The sequence below is a fragment of the Ictidomys tridecemlineatus genome, chromosome 2 (assembly GCF_052094955.1).
Source record: "Ictidomys tridecemlineatus isolate mIctTri1 chromosome 2, mIctTri1.hap1, whole genome shotgun sequence".
In the NCBI taxonomy this organism is placed as follows: domain Eukaryota; kingdom Metazoa; phylum Chordata; class Mammalia; order Rodentia; family Sciuridae; genus Ictidomys; species Ictidomys tridecemlineatus.
In genome coordinates, this window is record NC_135478.1 from 228926173 (window position 1) to 228946048 (window position 19876).

The 19876-nt window shown below is 49.6% G+C and overlaps 1 long non-coding RNA gene across 1 annotated transcript; it reads left to right on the forward strand.

The window, feature by feature from the left end:
- The first annotated feature begins 2044 nt into the window (after positions 1–2044).
- LOC144375508 (uncharacterized) lies at positions 2045–5599 on the forward strand. The gene is made up of 2 exons (XR_013435539.1): positions 2045–2677; positions 5064–5599. It is a non-coding gene; the product is annotated as an uncharacterized LOC144375508 (long non-coding RNA).
- Positions 5600–19876: the final 14277 nt, after the last annotated feature.

Sequence of the window (19876 nt, forward strand, 5' to 3'; positions counted from 1 at the left end):
TACTGTGGTAGGGTAAAGTCCATAAAAGTTCCTTGAAGCCACAAGTCCTCGATGGCATCAAACCAGTCCTGGATGGAGGAGATTCTTGGTATCAGCCACTGGTCCTGTAGCAGGGACTCTAGGAAGTATCAGAGGTGGCTTGGTTGAATCCAGTAATGTTAAGGGTGACAACCTGATTGCAGCTAGTGGAAGTGTAAGGGACTAGCGAAACGTTGGAGGAAGAGACCACAAGAGACTGGCTTCATGCAATAAGCATAAGGGGATTTTTATTGAGGATCCCGATTCAGCGCGCTGAGGCTCCAGGCTCACTCAGGAAGGGAGAGCAGCCCAGAGCCCAGAGCAGGGGTTGAACAATGCTTAAGGACACTTTTTGGGGAGGGCGGGGACTTTACATACATCACAGTCTCCTTTAACAAATCACCATACACCACGGGAAAATCAAACAATTCTTAGACTTGATTAGTACATTCATTGGCGGGAACAGGGCTGGCTGGAGTGATAGGTCTTTCCTAAGGAGGGGGTTACATTTAAACTGATTGGTTCGGGCCCTGAATGTCTACGTGACAAGCAGCACAGGGTCTTGAATGCTTACGTGAGGAGTTACACAGGATCCCAGGCCATAAATCAACTTAAATGGCCAGTAGGGCCTTATCTTAACTGCCTCGGGAATTTAACCCATGCTTTGCAGTTTAGAAGCAGGTTTACAATGCCTGGTCCTTTACATTTTAACTCAGGCTTTGCAGCTTAGAAACTTTACCCTTTCAGAAGGGCAATCGCCTTGACCCATAAACTGAGAGTGGGTGGTGTCATCCTGGTGTCATATCGCTTAGATGTAGAAGCGGCATCTGTGGTTTGAGATAAAAACTCGAGAGAGAATAATGATTAGTAAAAGAAGAAGAGGGTTGGCGAGAAATTTTGAGTTTGTTGGGCATGGTGGAAGTCCAGGACTGGACATTTGGAACAAGTGCCTTTTTAAGGTGGGAGACATGGTGGTACCAGGGAGAGTTTAGGTTTGATGCTTTCTTGTGGGGATACCGTAGAGCAGACAGAATAAGCAGAGAGGACATGCTGGAGAGTAGTTCTCATTCCTAGGAAGTGAAAGAGGGGTTGTGAAAACTGGAAAAAGGGGTTAGAGAGGGTTTTAGATGGGCACAGAGTCTCTGGAGCCAGAGGAGTTGGTCATGAGTCTTAGGTCTCTGTCTTGGGCACCAGGGCTGGTAGTCTTAAAGAAGTAGTTGATTGACTGACTGGTTGGTGAATTTGTGTATCTGATCTTGCAGGAACTTCTATAGGCAATTTAATAGACATGGTCCTATTAGGAGGAACATAGAGAGAACTAATAGGGATCCTGTGAGGGGGATGTTAAGTTAAGGCCATTCTTGACTGAACATTCCCCATGGAGCCTGTTGCCTTAGTTGCTGTCTCGTCTTTTCTAGCTGTTCTTGTCCTTCATTAGTAACAGGAATGACTGTGTTTTGGCTTAACTCTTTTGGGGAGGTGTTTAAGATCAAGTTGGTCAAAATTGACTTTGTTTCTATCTATTGTTAAGAGTCAGCTAGTTCCCATAGGGGTCACCTGTGGGGGAACTTGAGAGCAGCTTCTCAGTTCTTCTAGTGCCATTTGCACTAGGATGGGTCCAGGTCTTGCTTGACCATGTGGCTTCCCTTTGGAAGCATCAGAGATGTCTCCTATCTCCAGTGACCCTCCTATTCACAGCAAGTGCACTGATTGGCTTTCCATTCTCCTGATCAGGAGGTTATGTGGCCCAGAGTTGCAAAGCTCTTTAGAGAAGTTCCCTGTTCCCTGGATTCAGACTGACTCAGAGGGCCAGAGCCAAATATTGGTTTTCTTGGCCATTTTAGTTTAACTTTAAGTCTTGATCATAAACATCCAGCAAAGTCAGTTTCACCCTAAATTAAGAGTATTTGGCTTTATCTGAAATCTGGCCTACTTTGGAGTCATTCTGATATGTAGTAAGATGGAAGGCACAGCCTTATCTCAAGTAAGCCAGGGCTCTTTAAATCTTAGGTAAAGTGTTCTGGTATTGAAGCTGATCTTTTTTTTAAAATATTGTTTTATAAAGTTTACATATATTGTTGCTTGATGTCACATGAATACTAGCTAACACAATATGAAATTACATTTAAATTGCACCCAGTGCATAGAACTTTATATTAATCTTACTGATAACAGGTCCAGTTATAAAACATTAAATGATATAAATAAATCTCCAATATGTTATTTTTATAAGCCTAAAATAACCATGCAACCTTTTGGAGAACAGCAGCTTGATATAGTTTTTTTTTTCCTCTGTTCTGGGCAAGTTAACCCTTCAAGGACACTTGGGAGGGGGAGAGCTTTTTCTTCCCTTTCTCTCCTCTTTCTTCCATCCTCCCCACCCCCTGCCAGCTGTTATCATGGAGCCCAGTTGGTAACCTCCTTATCTTAGACATGTAGCCTTCTCTGTGAAGCCCCAGCTCAAGGCCAGAGGCCCTGTTCACATATTTTGTGAAAAACTAGTAAGGGGGTGTCTAGCTTAGGAGTGCTGATTTTTCCAGCCAGTGACCAAGTAAAACAGGGCAATAAGAAAATAGGAAGTTTATCTACATTAAACTTTTTGTAGAGATTCTTTTGCTGAAAGTCCTAAAATCAGCCATGGTGAAGATTTCTGGAGAAGGTCAGTTAAGACTTTTCTGTGGTAAGGAGGGGGAGACAGGAAGGTGGGGCTGAGAGCAGCTCGGTGGATCTGAGAATGAGGAAGGAGAGATGTAAAAGAATAGGATTTTCCCTAGCAAGGAAAACTTGAGCAGTAGAACAGGTAGAGCAGAGGGGAGGATGGGAGTGGATATCCCAAAAAGGCTGTAAGGGACAATTCTTAGTAACCTGTTTTCAGTGATGACAAAGCAACTTTAAAGGCCTTTTCACCAGATCTCTGATAGGGGTCCAAGGGCTCTCCTCAGCTGGTTTGAGCTTTGGGTTAGCTGGTAAGAGGACCTGGTGGGACCTGGTGTGGGCACTGACAGGAGAAGAGAGGAGTGAGTGGGTGCAGGGATTCCTTCAGTACCTGCTACCTCAGGAAAGAGGCAATGGTTTGAGGAAAGGCGGTTGTTCAGGTTTTTGATCTAGTGAGTGGAGAGAAGTCAGGTTGTTCAAGTGGGGGAGACAGTGGAGGGGCTGCGGCAGAAGGTTGAGGGTGAGGACCTATTCGAGTTGGGCAATAGGGTGGAAATTCATCAGTAGGGTCAAAAGTAGTGGATGAGTCCGGAGGAGGAGAAGATTGGGGATCAGTGGTTGTGGGTGTTGGTTTGCAAGCTAGAAAAATTTGCAGAGGTCTGCAAGAGGTGCAGAGAGTACAAGCAAGAAGAAAGCTTTGATGTAGCAGCTTTTTACCCATTTTCTCGAATGCTCACAGTAATTGTAGAGATCCCTTAGAATGGAGGGAACCAGGGACCCAAAAGGAGGGCCATCTGCTTTGGTTGTCTAAGGGATAAGTGCGCCAGGCCTGGGTGCTATATTTGATCAATTTTGGGGGTTTGATGTCTGGTGTCAAGGAGAGAGTTTTGAGGTTATCCAAGAGGCATTGTAGGGGAGAGTCGACCGGCAGAGAGGACACATTACCCAAGTCGCAAAGTAGTATAAGGAGGAGGGAAGGGGACGCAAACTTGGCATAGAGGAGAAGGAAGGAGACGCAACCGTAGTATAAGAGAGAAGGAGGAAACTGATTTATTGGCAAAAGGGGCGTCCCCGCTAGAGCCAAAAATCAGGAGTGCCTTAGTGGCAGGTTCGAGCTGCAGAGATTGGTCGTCACCGAATCCTGACAGTCGAAGCTCTCGTCCTGGGAGACCTTGGCCAAGGCTTTTCTTTTCAGAACCCCTCCTGGAGAGGCCAGAGACTTGCAGGGCCAGAAAGAGGGGAAAGAGAGAGACAGGGGAAGAGAGAGGAAGGGGAGGGTAAGCGTCTCTCTGGCGGCTGAGTCTTGAAGGTGAGGACTAGGATTTTAGGAGAGCCACCAAGATGGTGAAGGTCTGGGTGGGGTGTGATGTTCAGTTCTCAGTTATGTGTTCCTGGAGGTTACACAGTTCTTCGAGGGAGACCTACAAAGCCTATGCTGGTAACTAACAGCTGGGAAGGGAAGGGAATAATTTTGAACCCAGGAGTCTATTCTGCCCTAGGAAGGAGTCCCTGAGGGCCACTGTGGCCTTGAAAGCTGTGGTGGGGTGTTTTCCTACCCGCAGGCGGGCAGAGAGGTTTGCCGAACAATCAAATCCTCCTGACACCACCATTGGGTTTAGGACTCCAGGAGGGGAAACTCATCAATCGAAGGTCGGTGGTGGATGGAGTTCTGGCAGTCGAGAAAATGGGTTCAGGCCTGGGTTCAGGCCATCCAGTGAGTGGCACTTCCGAAGGAAGAGGGACCCAAAAGTGGGTTTTAACCCTCTCCCGGGTTTCGGCACCAATGAAAGGAAAGTGACCACAACACTCGGAGTGACCAAAAGATCTTTATTGCAGCAGTGCAACAAAGAGAAAAGAAAGAAAGAAAGAGAGAGAGAGAGAAAGAAGAGAAGAGATGAATAGGGAGAGAGCAAGAGCAAGAGAGAGACAGAGAGTGCGTGCAAGAAAGATAAAGAGAGCAAGAGAGAGAGAGAGAGAGAGAGAGAGAGCAAGAGAGAGAGAGAGAGAGAGAGCAAGAGAGAAAGAGCAAGAGAGGGGGGCCTGGCAGGAGGGAGTTTTTATAGCCCAAATCTAATGGGGCCTCTGGGTTTGCAATCTGCCTTGTTGGTCCAAGGGGGGTTGAGTGCTCAGCCTTGAGCAGGGTTGAATGTTCAGACTTGAGGCAAACAGGTGATAAAGGACCAGATAGAGGGGGGTTTGAGTGCGTGGGCCATCTTGCAGCCAACATCTGTTCAGCCTGCCCTGCAGACAACACAGTTCAGCCTGCTCTGCACCCAACACGTGCGAGCAGTGCTGACCACGGGAAGCCAGTTCCCTCACCCCTTTGTCCTCACCTTTCTCTGCCACATGGACCAGAAACCTAAGGACACATTTTCTGGCTTATTTCATAGCAAGCACTGGCCATATGATAAAATTCTTGCCATGACATGTAAGTAGAAGCGTTCCGAGGGGCGACTCTGGACTTGCAGTAGGAGGGCTCAGGAACAGCCCAGCTGAGCAGTCTCTTCCTCACCCTCTTCTTTCTTCCTGTGAGTGGATGATGTGTTGGGACCTGTAGCAACCGACTTGCAACCGCAAGATGACAAGCCAACCTGAAAGAGTGACATGCAAAGATGGAGCTGACCCTCGAGGGTGTCCTAGCCCAGCCACTGCTCTACCCCTGACCACCCACTTCTTGTCACATGGGATGGTCTCATTTTGGAATGGCTGCTGGTGGGCAATTCTGTTACTTGCAGCCAACTGCATACTTGGTTTAGAATGGCTACAAAACCATGCACAAAGCAGGACAAGGTTGCCTAGCCTTGTGGCATAATGATTACACGATTTGATTGTCATAACTTTTTGCAGTAGGGTAAGACTGAATATTGCCAATAGGAGTCCAATATGTGGCACTCTCAATATTTTAAAATAAATGATTTAAAGATGATCAAGAGTTCCTAGTTTTGCAAAAAGTGGTCATTGATGAAGGAAGTCATTAATCTGAAAGACAATTCGTACTGGAAGATACTAAGCTGCTTTGATTTTGAAGTTTTCATCGAAGTATAATATATACTGTTTGAAACAGAATATAAATACAGATCATTATGTATAATAAGGTGCACAAATCATGAGTGAACAGCTCAAGGAATATCACAAGTGAACACATTTGTGCAATCCACATGAAATGGAGCATTCCCAGCCTGTCACACCCTTTTCCAGCCCCAGTCCCCACAGAGGATGACTATGGTTAGGATAGGATGCGCCCTCCCCCAAAGTTCCTGTGTTCATTCAGGAACACTTGGAAGGGGAATGATTGTGAGAGCTATAACCCAATCAGTCCATCCTGGTTTGGATGGCCAGGGTGGTGGCTGTAGGCAGGTGGGGTCTGGCTGAGGGAGGTAGGACGATGCCCCTTCCCCTTCCTCTCTCCTGCTTCCTGGCCACTATGTCCTGAGCAGCTTCCCTCTGCCACACCCTTCTGCCTGATGGGCTGCTTGTCTTGGGCTCAGAGTCAGCCGACCATGGACTAAAACCCTGAAACTGGGAGATGCAACACACTTTCTTTTTCTAAGTTGTCCTTGTGGGTATTTTGGTCACAGCAATGCAAAGCTGCCTCACACAGGTGACTTCCATACGTTCAAGAGACGTTTTCTGCTCCTAGGTTTAGATACATGGAATCCCATATTGGGTTCTAGTTTATGTTTGGTACCTTCCAATCTGAGTTGTGACTGTGAGATCCAGCCATGTTCATCCATCTTGTGCACAGTAGCATTCCAGGTGTGATGTACCAGGTGGCCAAGTCACTAGAGAGGGCAGTCAGCTGGTTCTCAGATCCCACTATTATGAATGTGCCGCTGCACACGTTTCCATCACACCATTTACTTAATGAGCACAGGCAGGCTTCCCTGATGGCTGCAGGCGGTGGTGGCAGGGCGAGTTTGCAGGTTCAGTTTCCCTTGCTGACAAGCAGTTTTCCAGAGAGGCTGTGCTCTTCACCAGTATTGGAGGCACACTGTCAGTCTGGGATGTCACACTGATGTCAGTGCTGTTGAAGTGTAGTTTTAATGTACTTTTCTTGGTTAACAAGGTTGAAGGCTTGGTCATATGTGTACATATGTAATATAGGAAGTTTATTTTGCATTTTTGCTCATTTAAAATTTGTATATATATTATATCACATATACATTATATATATTTTTGGCATCTTGGCATTGGCACCAGGGCTTGCCTCCCCTATGACTAATCTGGCTTTACCCTGGAGTTCTGTTCTGGCACCTGCTGCTGACCTCCCCTGCCCAGCTGCCTTTCAAGGCCTACCATGAAACTGAGGCAGTGTGGAGACCCCCCTCTTCAAACCCTCTTTCTTCAATCATGCCAGAGAGATTTCAAGACACAGGCAAAGATTTCAGAGTACCAAGAGTGGGTTTTCAGAAGGGATGGGAAAAGGGAAAGGGGACACTCTCAAGGGGGGAAGTGGGTCTTCCCAGAGAGGAGAGGGATGGTGGCCTCTCCTGCCCTCCAGCTTGTCGCCACGGGCGGGCAATGGTGCGACCTGCACAGCCGGTGGGGGAGATAAGGAATGTCCATGCGCCCATGCCCTTTTCAATGCTTTATTCACTCAAATCACTCAATACAGTTCCACTCAATAGGTTCTTAATCAAGAAATGACAGTCCTTAATGCTGGGCACTGCGATAGACATAATCAATCCAGAACAAACAATTCTAAGTTAATTCAGAGCACTGCAAGCTCACTTAATCACGATAGACTCATTGCAGACATTCCCTCTGTCTGCTAAATTTAAATGCTAGATCTAAAGTCTTAAGTCTTAGGTCTTAAGTCCAGCAGATGCCCACTCACTCCCACCACAGTGATCAGGTCAGCAACCGGTGGAGTCTTCTTCAGTGGCGTTGACGGCTGGCTGAGGAGAGGGACGTAGCTGTTCTCACCAGAGTCGAGAGGCTGCTGTAGAGTTTGAGAGCCGTGAGGACGATGCAGAGGATGGGGCAGATGATGAGAAGAGTTGGGATGTCAGTCAGGCCCTCGTCAGGCTCTCTGACAAGGGTGCATCAGTTTAGGCTGGCTGAACATCTGTCCTTTTGCTCTACTGAGAAACCAGCCTCTACCTCAGAGCAAAGCCTGTCCAAGGAAGGGGGCGTGACCCTTGTCCTTGGAAAGACCCACAGAGCACCCCTAGGCACATACCCACCCTGCTGAGTTGTTTATCTACAAATAACAGGAGAGAGCTGCTGCACCAGCTGTCCCTGACTCAGTCAGGCTAGGTGGGGACCCATAGCAACCCCCTAGCAGCCACCAATCAGCATGAGACAGGGAAAATACCTGGGATGCCAGATGACCCTCCCAGTAGTTTATGGTGGTTGATAACGTGTTGGGAAACCTTGTAGTTCAGCATGAACACCCCTCATGGCCTAAACCAATCAGTTCAAATGAATCCCCCTCTTGTAGTAACCAATCACCCCTACCCAACTTGTTCCCCCCAGTGAATGTGCTAATCATGTTTTAGAATTGTTATTTGATTTTCCCGAAGTGTGTGATGATTTGCTAAGAGATGCTATGATGTATGTGAGGTCCCTGCCTTCTCCAAAGAATGTATAAAACTGCTGCAAACCCTGGGCTCGGAGCCTCTCAGTGTCACCAGTTGCTGTGTGTGCACGCGGAGGACCGAGCTAGCTCGCAATAAACACCTCTTTGCTGTTTGCATCGATCTTAGTCTCTGGTGGTCTTTTGGGGGTCCCGAATTCGAGCATAACACCAGAAAGTGTCCTTGCCAAAAAGTCCAGACTCGAATCTGACCTGCCTCTGAGTCTCATTAACACTTGATGAGCAATACATGCAGCAGAGGAAATCACGGAACTTTGCAATTCAAGACACAGTCATCTAAGTCAAGAATGTGGGACTTTGGAGGATGGCCACAGAGTGGTCAGCAGGGCAGTAGCTCAGATGTATTCTAGAAAATACAGAGAGGTACTGGGTCTGGGGACCAACAGACTCAACCATTATCTACATTTCAAAAGATCTCTGGGCGATTTGCATCCACTTTGAAGCTGGAGAGAATGATGTGGAGAGCAAACAGTCAATCCTCTTCAATGAATGTATTGTAAGAACCCAAAATGAGGGAGAAGAAACTCAGAGACTCAAAGACTTCAGAGACACATCAACCAAATGCAGCATGCAGACCTGTCCAGATCCTGATTTCAACAAATCAACTACAAAAAAGTACCCGAAATGTGAACATTGTCTGAAGATTTGATGGTGGTGAGGAGCCTGTGATAAACTCTAAATGTGATAAAGTCTTGGCTACACTTTTAAGGTCATCATTTTGGAGATACTTGCTGAAGTACAGTGTGGAGTCCCCCAGAGCCCATGTGTTGAGGGCTTGGTCCAGGTGCTACCAGGGCCTGGTGGGAGACTGTAAGGTCCCTGGGGGTGTACTCTGAAGGGCACTGTGGGAACTTGACCTCCTCCACTTTCCTCCTCTGCTCTCTGGCTGGAGATGTGGGTGGTTTTGCTTTGCTCATGTGCTCCTCACCATGAAGCAGAACTTTCAGAATTGAGCCAAAGTAAACCTTTCCTCTTCATAACTGGATTGTCTCAGGTATTTGTTATAGTGACAGAAAGTCAACACTCCTGCTTCGAATTGAAACGTTGGGACCCGAGGAGGAAGACCCGAAGTGTCAGAGATGTGTTTGATCACACTTCTGCAATGGCCGCAGAGAAAGAGCACTCAAGGTGTTTTTGACCACAGGATCCCAGACGGTAGCTAGTCCATCATGGGATGCCTAGGAATAAAGTGTATGGGCAACCTAATAAGGTGTCACTTTAATTAAAAACAAAAAACAAAACTATGGGTCTGGTGGGCAGAAATTTGACTCAGATTGCCCCAGTGGAGGTTCAAGGCCTTCAGCCAGTTCCCAGACCTGGACCTCTTCATGGAGGAGCAGGCTGGACTCTTTCAAGAAGATTCCATGCACTAGGCCACCCAAATTCACTATAAGTCTTCCTTCAAGTCTTGCTAGAGAGGCGCTGGCCCTTTGTTAGGGTACAAGGAAAACACGCAGATGCCACACAGGTTTCAAACACTATGGTGGAGAAGGCGTGCCGCGAGGGGTTCCGTGTGATCCAGCTGCAGCTGTGCAGGACAGCTCCTACAGCCCCAGCACGACCCCGGGACACGGAATGTGCCCCAGGCTTCTGCTCAAGGCCTTCTCCAAAACCATGGGGCAGCTGGTGCCGTGGCACATGCCTGCAATCCCAGCTGCTCGGGAGGCTGAGGCAGAAGCACTCAAGTTCAAGCTCAGCAACTTAGCAAAATCCTGTCTCAAAATAAAATTAAAAAGGCTGGAGATATCAGAGGTAGAGTGCTTACAAGTATGCAGAAGGCCCTGGGTTCAATCTCTCGTACTGAAAACAATAAATAAATAATAAGCAACACGGGGGACTGACTTCACCTGCACGAAGAGGCCTGCCCTCGTGGTGGAGGGGTGTGAACTGACCCTGCTGGGCCAACATTGGCCTCCAGGACCCAAGTCTGTGGGCGGATGCTGTAGCTTCCTGTCCCTCTGAGAGGCATCTAATGGGTGTTCTCCCCCACCTAGAGGTGGCCTGGGCCTCGTGTCCATGGCAGCAGCCAGCTCCTCATTGGCTCTTCCTCCCTCCCAGCCTCACGGTCCCTGCTCCTCCACTCCTGCTTTCTGGAATGTCCTCCCAAATTACCTCCTTGAACCTGTGGGCCTTGCCTCATGCTTGGCTGGGGACCCTAGGAGGAAGAGCTGAGCTGTCAGAGACGTGTTTGATAAAGCACCACGGACCGCAGGGAAAGAGCACGGTATCCCGGGCAATGGCAACCAACCACGCCGTGCCCAGGAGTAAAGCACATGGGCAACCTAATAATTGTTGCTTTGATAAAAGGAATCATGGGTCTGGCGGGCAGAATTTGACTCAGGTTGCCACAGGGGAGGTTCAAGTCCTCCAAGTGAGGAGCAGCATGTGCATTAATGTGGCCCTGTGGGGATGCCACCTGCCACCATGGCCCGCCAGTCAGAGTGGCGGTGATGGGTCTTCCGGTTGCACTCAGTGGTTGTCCCCAGTGTTTTCGATGCCCCGTTACATGGAGGCACCAGCAAGCTGCAGAATATCCACGTTGGCTCCCTGGTCCACAAAGTGAAAACCAGCGGGGACCAAGAAAAGGTGAACTGAAAGCCCATGAACCCTCCTGCCCCTCTGCTCATCCTGGGGCAGCAGAGGTTTGGAGGCACGGGGCGTGGTTCCAATGAACTGCTGTTCAAATCCTGTTTGACTCACAGGAAAGAGGGGTGACTGGGTCTTGGATAAAGAGCGTGGATCATGCTACTGCATCGAGGTCCCAGATGCTATTTTAAAGGAGTAAATTAACTTAAGACGCTGATACCTGAATGTAATAATGGATCTGTTAAATGATGCTTTCTTGGTTCAAAAAAAGAACCAATGGAAGCCATTCTCTTTGACACCTGTGTGGTCATCCCATTGCCTCCGCCCTTCCCACCCTGTGCACTGGAGTGGAACCAGGGCTTACTAGCAGGGTCCCTCCACTGGCCACAGGGCCCTGCCTTGTCTTCTTGCTTGAGGATTCCGTCAGCTCTCCCGTGCTCTGTGTGAGCCCTGAAGGAACTTGACACCCCGAGCAACACCAGCTGGCTCTTACATTAAAACCTGAGCTTACGGCCCCTGCCAAGGAGAAATTAGCAACCCACAGATCTCTAGGTCACGTAGTGGCCTGTCAGAAGATGAGAGAACCCAGGAGAGGTTCTGGAAGGATGTCGAGTGGTACGGAGTATATTAGCTTATCCCCTTTAAAGAGAAGGAATGTCTCACCTTACAGAAAGTGGCAGAAGCTGTCCTATTGGACTTTGTACTCCCTGTGGGTGGCTTCTCTGACCTACTCCCCAGTTTAGGAATAAGGCGGTGGGTTTAGGGATAAGTGCCAGGTGCGGTGGAAGCAGGCTGCCAGCCGGCAGGAGCAGGGTGGGTGGGTCAGAAACCGAATCAGGAGGCTGTCCTGCACAGCAGCACCAGCTCATCCTGGTCAGCTCTGTCCAACAGCCCTGCGTGAGTGCCGCAGTCTGGCTGGGCACAAGATCACAAGCCACTCACAGCCTTGTAGATTCAAACAGCAATTCTTTATTCCCGAACTCACACAGGCCCTCTACAAACACGTTCTGGGGAGATTCCAAGTTCTGCCACGCAATTCACGTCCCAAATACTTTCTGAATTCCACGAGAACTCAACGGGAACTCAGGCAGCAGGATACGCCCTATTCCCAGCAGGAATAATCTTAAACCTGGAACCGCCCTCTAAACCCAGATTGTCTTAAACCGGGAACTCCTTAAACCCAAATTATCCTAAACCAGGATACTTCCTAAAACCTGCAGGATACACCCTAAACCTGGATCCACCCTCGTCCTTGAGCAGGGTCACCTATCTCAAACACACATGCAATGTCACAGCGAATTTCCAAGGCAAGTCCATTTAACTTGGGGTACGCTGGCAAGGAAATTTCAATGCGTCATTCCTACTTGGCAATGGCCCTCAGCACGTAAGCCCTTTCTGCAGTCACCCTAGTAGGTAGCTGCAGGTCCTGGGGGCAGGACTAGAGGAACCGCTCTGGCCCAGCCTCCCTGCTGTGTTGCCTGCTGTTCCTCCTGGAAGCCTGGCTTCCTTCTATCGCCCTAGGTCTCCAGGTCACTCAGGTCTGGAGCTGAGCAAGGGGTGTGGCTTTTTGTTATTGCCTCCAGTTTAGGGTTTTCTGGTTTGGGTTGCAAGGGTTAAGTCACCCCCTCGTGGTGGCCTGGCTACTTGGGGATGCAATGCTCTGTGAACCATTCCCCATGGCCCTGGGGTCAAGCACCCTTGGCCACCTCCTCAGTCCTTATGGGAGTCGTGAGCTCCGACCTTGCTGACCCAGTGCCTCCACCTGGCCTCTTGCTTGTGATGTGTCACCTGCCTGGATATTCTGAGCCCCACTGTGAGAGCCACCTCTCTTCCCATCTCTCCTGGCTTCGGGGACGTCTGCCACTGAGCTTCCACCAGTCCTTTTCTAATGGCCATGGAGAAGGGGCATCCCTGGGTCCCTCCACCGCACACCCGAACAGCGCTCTGACCACTGCTTTGTGTAATGAGCTTAGTTGGTTTTCTGCCTGTAACTCCAGGACTGGGCCATCTGTGAATAACAGAGGTCTGGGGCGGAGGCCTCTGGCCAAGCCTGACACGAGACGTGGGAGACAGAGCAAGAGCAGCAGCTCCATCTGTTCGCCTTCTCACCAGGCCACTCCACTCGTGCTACTGTGAGACCCCCCTCCCACCCCATCAAATCCTGATTACTCCCCGAAGGACCTACCTCCCAGAGCCATCCACATGTGAATCTGGGGAGTAAGTTTTATACACATGAACTTTTCTGGGACAGTCTCCAGCCCCGGCGACTCTCTTCCAGCAAGCCCCCTTCACTCGGCCATCTCCCACCTGCCCAGCAGCTCACCAACTCACCACCACTTTGCCCAGGCTCCCAACAGCCGTCCTGTGAGTTCCCTGGGCCCTTGCTGGGGCAGTGAGTCCTGTGTCCCGACAGTGCCTCCAATCGGCGGCTGTGTCCTGGCCCCGTTAGTCCACCTCCCTCCACCTCCGATCCCTGGGGTCCCCCTCTCTAGACAATCTTGCAGCCCCTCTGTTTGGGCCTGTTTCTCCCTTATCAGGCCCAGGACTTCCTCAGACAGGACGCTTTTTTCCCTGTCAGTGCTGGGGAAGGAGCCCAGGGCCTCGCACATGATGAGCAAGGGCTCCGCCACTGCGCTGCACCCCAGCCCTGACCCCCTTTAGACCTGAAGCCAGGGGAAGGGAGAGCAGGTCCTGGGTGGAGGAGGGGGAGAGTCCTCTGGGGCAGCTGCCAGCCTGGAGGAGGTGCCAGTTCTTGCTAGGGGAGAGTTGGGTCGCCCTGTGCCCCTCTGGGCTTCTGGGCCTTCTCAGGAGCCCATGTCCTTTCCCTGCAGAGAAGAGCTGCATTAGAGAATGCGCTTCCCAGCCGGGCTTGGTGGCGCATGCCTGTAATCACAGCGGCCTGGCGGCTGAGGCAGGAGGAGCGTGAGTTCAAAGCCAGCCTCAGCAAAAGCGGGGTGCTAAGCAACTCAGTAAGACCTTGTCTCTAAATAAAATGTACAGTATAGGGCTGGGGATGTGGCTCGGTGGTGGAGTGCCCCTGAGTTCAATCCCCAGCACCAAAAAAAAAAAAAAAAAAAAAAGAATGCACTTTCCTGCGTGGCTTCTGCAACAGCATACACAGACTGAGTTTGGGGTCATCCTCAAAAGAGCCAGGGGACGCTAGTCATGGAAAATTGCTTCCGCCCACAGCATATCACGCCTGTTACTGCTTCCCCACTGACCAACAGGAGCCATGTCTATTTCAGAGGCGGTTTTCTGAAACACACCTGATAATCGCTGAAGCCGACAGTCGGCCTGTTAGGAGAACTGGCGACAGAAACATGAGCAGACTATCCCCATTCCTTCCCCGTGGCTGCTGTTCTTTTGATTTTATTCCGATCCCTGAGGAACATGAGGGGGAGAAAAGCAAACTGAGATCAGGGTGTTTTTTGCACCTGCTCCGAGAGTGAAAGATGCAGTGTGTCGGCAGAAGCCTTGCCCGCTCCGCTCGCCGCCCGAGGCGATGCTTCAGCACTACTAACCTCGCAACTGCGTGAGGGTCCTGTGAGCTCCTCACGCCACAGGAAATGTCAAAGCTGAAATAAATACGAGTTGTCCCTCCCTCCTACAAACTGCACTTCAGTCTCATCTCAAAAATTCTGTCGGAGTAACTTTGTCCAAGAGAAGCAGCTGAGCATCAGGATGCTGCTTCTTCAGACCGTGATCCCAGGCTCTGTGTTTAGGGTCACCTCACCACGAGGGGCTCTGTGTTTAGGGTCACCTCGGCACCAGTGCTTGCCAAGTGCTGTGAGAGACGTTAGCAGAGAGGGGGGACCCATCTTTTAACAACAGAAGGTCTTCCCTGCGGGGAACTTAGGCTGTGCTCCCTGGAACAGACTCTGAGCAGAGGACGGAGTCCACTCAGGGTGAGCCGGCGAGGAAGCAGGGTGCAGGTGCAGAGGGGAGAGCTGGCCAGCATCCTGCAGGGAGCTTCCGGCAGGAATTGCCCAGCAGAGCTGACCCGAGCTGAGGCAGGGCCACTCTCCCCACGTGGCCACTCACTGTTGTGTTAGGCAGGAGACCAGGCATGGGGAAGGGACCCCCTCAGGGCTCTCCGAGGGACCCAGGCCCTTGCAACTCCGCCTCATGCTGTGAGGGGGATCTTGCAGTTAAAGTGAGAAAGCTGGACAACCCCGAGGCGAATTCCAGACCATGCAGGGCAAGCCCCCGCCTCAGACGCGCGACCGCCCCCAGCTGCACGGTCATCTCAGGCGAGCGACGCTGTGCCCAGGGTCAGGCCACGCTGTCCTTCCCCATGCCCCACCGCCTCCTCATGTCCTCCTGCTGGTTAGCGACTCCTCCTTGCCTGCCAGCCGGTTGGTGTAAGCAGCCCTCGGTGAACAGTTGAATGGGACTGTCACCATGACACCCAGTGGAAGCGGTGCTCCTTCTAGGTCCACAGTGAAGGGCGCTGCAAATACAAGTCTTTGAGTGCAAAGGCCAGATGATGTCCAAGGGCACAAAAAGAAGGGTGTCCCAGCTCTGAGACACAGAGAAGGGGAGAGGGAGAGGGAGAGGGAGAGGGAGAGAGAGAGGGAGAGGGAGAGGGAGAGGGAGAGGGAGAGGGAGAGGGAGAGGGAGAGGGAGCACGCGAGCACATGCACAGTGACAATTCCCCCCTCCTCTGCCTTTTTGTTCCTTCCAGGTCTCAGCTGACCGGTCAGGGCCCATCCTCACCGACAGGCACATATCTACCCCGTGCACTGACTCACACGCCAATCTCTTCTAGAAACCTTCAGAGACACACCCAGAGAGAACGGTCTACCAACCATCTGAACGTCCCTTAGTCCAGTGAAGGTGACACTAGAATTATCCAGGACAGAGTGTGTCTGAATCTTGGAAGGGTTGGTTGCCGCCTTTGGAGCCCAGGTATTTTCCTAAGGACTCTAGCACACTGACAGTTCTCTTCCTGCTCTTCAGCCCCTGTCACCAGGGCACACCAAACAGGGGCACTGGGACATTCTGATGAGGGCCCTGAACAGCAAGTCTCAAATATTTTGGCCTCAGGACCCCTTTATGGTCTTTAAAATTTTGAGTACTCCAAAGAGCTTTCATGTTCATGAGTTGTATCTGTTTATATTTTCTGGAATATATATTTATGAGGAGTCATTTTAAACCTGTTTGTGCATTAATTCACTAAAAATAACAAACCGTCACGTGTTTACATAGAAGACACATCTTTATGAAAATAACTACCTTTTATAAAACAAAAAAGTACACTGTTGAGCATTTTTGTAAATCTCTCCCGGAACAGCTGGAACCTCATCTGTCTCCACATTCCATCTGCTGGGATTTGCTATTTTGGTTTAAGTTGTGAAGAAACTCCAACCTCACACAGATACATAACTGAAAAAATAGACAAGTATTTTTAATAGATTTCTCAGATAATTTTGGATATTTTCTGGGATGCTATATTAGAACTCAGTGAATGGTACTTTCTTAAATGTTTGTGCAGTGTGGAGTCTGAAATCCTTCATGCACTTTTTGTGATCTGTCATATTAAACTCCTATCTATTTTGCCTTCTGGAATGACTTTGATTCATCGTTTTGTAGCATCAGACTGTGGACATTTGGATAATATTAGTTTACTAAATTATCCAGCTTTTCCAGATATTACACGTTTCATAATACAATGTCAAGAAATCATATTTGTTAGTATCACCACCATCTCATCAGAAGGGCTTTAAAATATTAGGAAGGTGTCAGGCTCACAGTGGTGGAGATGAGTTTCTCAAAATGGGAATTTTCATGTGAAGACTCAAATTTTGTTATGGGCAACACTTTTTTCCCTGGTTCTGGAGGTTTAAACCAAGGGAGTTCTACCACTGAGCTATAGCCCCAGTCCTTTTTATTCATTTATTTATTTAAACACTTTGTTGAGACAGGGTCTCTGAGTTGGCCAGGCTGGCCTTGAACTTGCCATCCTGTTGTTGCCCACGATCCTCCTGCCTTGGTCTCCGAGGAGCTAGACTTAAAGGTGTGCGCCGCTGGGCCCTGTTGGGCAACAAGTATTGCTGGTTGTTTTCCTTAAATTGAAGGCTCGCTTTTTGTAGAAAATATTTTGTAGTCAATATCTTCCCCAAACCCTGCGCAGCTGCCCCCGCCTATACCTGGCTCTGTTTACCAGCTGGCCTCTCCCCTGCTTCTCCAGGGAGGCCACAGTGGACTGCCGAGTGTTGAGTCACCGGGACAAGGTGAGAGAGAGCTGCCGTAGGAGCAGTGCGTCACAGAACTGGTAATTCGCTGGAAACGTGCATCATCCCAGTGCTTGTCCTCGACGCAGTGCCTCCCTCCAGCGAGCATCAGAAGCCTGGGTGCAAACTTTGCAATTTGATATGCAGAATATCAGGAGAAGGTGCGTCAAAGGTCAAGGTCTAACACCACTCATGACTTCATTGTGTCCCTAAGGCCTTCTTAAGGGAAGCGGGCCACTTCACTTCTTGTCCTGAGCGTAGGGTGGTGAAGAACGCTGGTGAGGGACAGGGGACGTTCTGCACAGCTGCCCAGGAGGGGTGTCATCAGGTGTGCACCCCCAGGGGAGAGCAGTATTGTGAAATGGTCTCACCCATGCAGCCCCTGGAAGCATTGGGGACACCGAGGTTATGGACCACACTTTGAAAACCGTCGAAATAAAGGAGGCTGCATGGGTGACTGTGCCTATGGAACTATCCAGACTTCAGGGCAGTCTGTGACAGAGACAGGGGTCAGCAGGCCTGAGCTCTCGTGCTCGCTGCCGCCTGTTCTGGGCGGGTTGCACCTGCTTGCTTGCTCTTTTCTTTTTGCAGAGCTCGGAATTGAACCCGGGCCTCACAGAGCCAGGCAAGTGCCCTCCACGGAGTTGCCCCCCAGCCCTCGATCCTGCTTCCTGAGAGGAATGAAAACAGCACTGTGTTGCTTCACTCCTACCAACGTGCCCACGCGGTCAACTCTGCACAGCCTGCACAGCGGGTGACACTCGGGTGGGTCTGTGGGAGACCACCGGCACCTGTCAGGGTCCAGCCAGTTTTCATAGGGACCAAATGGTGACCCAGAGGTTTGCCATTCCCCTTAGATTCCCCTGCACGGTTTTGTTTCGCTCTGCTATCTTGGCTCCCAGATGGGGTGAGGTTTTGGAGACATCCCCTTGGGTTCCCTAGGTATTAAATAGCTTTTTGTTTTCCATTCCTCTCAGAAAGCAGGATCACAGGCCAGGACACCACTGTGGGATTGTGCTGATGACCATGATATGCATTCCAGCGGTGACCATGGGGTCTAAAGAAGCGAGCTGGGCATAGGGGATCCACTGGCCAGTGCACCCACCCGGAGCTGGACCTGTACCTGGCTCTGCTTCCTAGCTGGCCTCTCCTCTGCTTCTCCGGGGAGGCCACAGTGGACTCCTGGAATGAATGTTGAGTCAGTCCTCAGAAGTCTGGATATTTCCTTTCCAGAGGCACAGTCCCCTGTGCATACAGCTGTAGGTTCTCTGAAGAAGGGGACTGAGGCTCTTTCTACTGAAGACTCTTGATCCTGTGTTGTAGGGGTTGTTCCTCGTATATACCTTCGGCCCAAGAAGTGCTCAGGTCTGATGACTGGGCAGGTGATTATGGCTTCATTATTAGGCTACCTAGAGTCGCCTTCTAGGCCATCCGCCCCTGATTCTTTTCAAGTGCACAAATTAAGCAATTCTCCTGTTGAGTGCCCAGTGGAATGTAGGGCCACTATGTTCATTACACTACCTTCCCAGCTCTGTGGATTGGCCTCTCCTGGCTGCCACTTGACCCTGTTGCAATAATTATGGGAGGAGCCCTTCATCAGCCTTTAGTGACAGTTTCCAAAACAGTGTCCTAAGCTAATTTCTTTCTTTTTTCTTTTTTAATTTTTTTAAAAGGGGGAGAGAGAATTTTTTTTAAATTTGAAAGGTTGCCATTGTTTAATTTATTTTTTTATTCTTCTTTTTTAAAGAGTGAGTGTATGTGTGTGTGTGTGTGTGTGTGTGTGTGTGTGTGTGTGTGTGTGAGAGAGAGAGAGAGAGAGAGAGAGAGAGAGAGAGAGAGAATTTTTTAATATTTATTTTTTAGTTCTCGGCGGACACAACATCTTTGTTGGCATGTGGTGCTGAGGATCGAACCCGGGCCGCACGCATGACAGGCGAGCGCGATACCGCTTGAGCCACATCCCCAGCCCCTAAGCTAATTTCTATAAGACTTCAGTAACAACCTGACATCTATCCATTCTGGATGTTCTGCCTTGAGTAGAACAATTGCTTTTAAAAAAAAAAAAAGTGTAACACCACTCTGAGGCACCCCAGGGGGTTAATTTTTGTATTACAGTGTTTCCACTCGGATACTCTTGCTTGTTCCTCCATTAAAAGCCCAAACACTAGTTGTTTACTCAGGTGATAATTTTATGATAATTCTTTTTTTTTGAAAATAGTTTTTTCAGTTATTGATAGACCTTTATTTATTTCTATGTGGTACTGAGAATTCAACCCAGGCAATTGTGCTACTGCTGAGCCCCAGCCCCAGGCCTTATGATAAATCTTATGTGATCCGATGTTTATGAGAGCCTAACATATTTTTAGGCTCTTTTCTGGGTGTCACAAGAAAACAACAATAAACAAGTTTAATAACCTCAAAAATTAATTACCCAACATACTAGACTGCCTACAGCGTGGGCAGCTCAATAGCTCTTAATTAAAATGGAGGTGCGGCCCACACAGTGGTGCACATCTGTAATCCCAGCTACTCAGGAGGCTGAGGCAAGGGCACCATGAGCTCAAGCCCAAGATCAGTAAAATCCCATCTCAAGAAATAATCCACCACCAAGAACCAACAAACACACAGCCATTCTGTCGACTCAGAAAGGCTTGGCATTAGGGTCCAATTATGAGCTCAAGCTGAAAGAATGCAGCAGATGTCCCCAAGCCTGCTCCCAACGATGGCCCTCAACCCTGGCTACATCTTCACATCAATCAAGTCCACATGTGTGGTCCTGTGTTCC